General features: G+C 44.7%; 1 non-coding gene across 1 annotated transcript; it reads left to right on the forward strand.

Moving 5' to 3' along the window:
- The first annotated feature begins 452 nt into the window (after window positions 1–452).
- On the forward strand, window positions 453–525 carry TRNAA-AGC (transfer RNA alanine (anticodon AGC)). Its single transcript has one exon. It is a non-coding gene; the product is annotated as a tRNA-Ala (tRNA).
- Window positions 526–946: the final 421 nt, after the last annotated feature.

The following is a 946-nucleotide window of genomic DNA, read 5'->3' on the forward strand; positions in this document are numbered from 1 at the left end:
ATCTAACCTTCCTCCTTTCTACCGGGCCTTTTCTCTACGGATCACGACTTTCACTCTCATCGTCATAAGTTCAAAACGAAAAAGTAAACACTCATAAAATTTCGTACGAGCGCTACTTAAGATACCGGTCACAACGAGTTTATCCAAGCTTCTTCAGTCGGAGTCATTTGACCTACATTTTTTTCCCAGTATGCATTCCGCTCTTGGCATGGTCTCGTTACCATGCCGATAGTGTCTGGGGGTGTAGCTGAGATGGTAGAGCGCTCGTTTAGCATGCGAGAGGTACTGGGATCGATACCCAGCACCTCCACGGATATTTTTGTTTTTCATCGTCGGCTTCATGTATTTTATTTCATACGGTGTTTCATATACGAAGCGTCAATACATACCACTACCCGACCCAATCTACTTCCCGCTATTGACGTGGTCTCGTTACCATGCCAAGAGTGTCTGGGGGTGTAGCTCAGATGGTAGAGCGCTCGCTTAGCATGCGAGAGGTACTGGGATCGATACCCAGCACCTCCACAAATCATTTTTTCATCTTCGAACATATGTCTTGCAAAACGGTGTTGCCTTCAATCCAAGACTAGCGCATTCAGTGCATAGCGGAGTGTTCTACTTCCATGAACACGAGAAAAGGCGTCGTGTATTTTATTTTAAACGGTGTTTTATATTTGAAGTGTCATTACATACCGCCACCCAATGCAGTACAAAGGGTTAATTCTTCACTGTGCAGTCCTCCTTTCTACTAATTACGCGACTTGTTAGGTTGCTTGATCATGACCAACCATCTAGCTCCATGCTTTAGTTCGTAGAGCAAAGCATCTCGTTTGACACTGAATTGTCTATTCTAGGTAGGCTGTTAATGTAAGCATGCTATCAGTGGTTGTACGGGAAAGGGATAAAAAGGCCAACTGCAGTGGCCATTCTCCCCACTAAAGCAAAG

The sequence above is a fragment of the Amblyomma maculatum genome, chromosome 11 (assembly GCF_055883805.1).
Source record: "Amblyomma maculatum isolate TAMU_Amacu chromosome 11, ASM5588380v1, whole genome shotgun sequence".
Lineage (NCBI taxonomy): Eukaryota > Metazoa > Arthropoda > Arachnida > Ixodida > Ixodidae > Amblyomma > Amblyomma maculatum.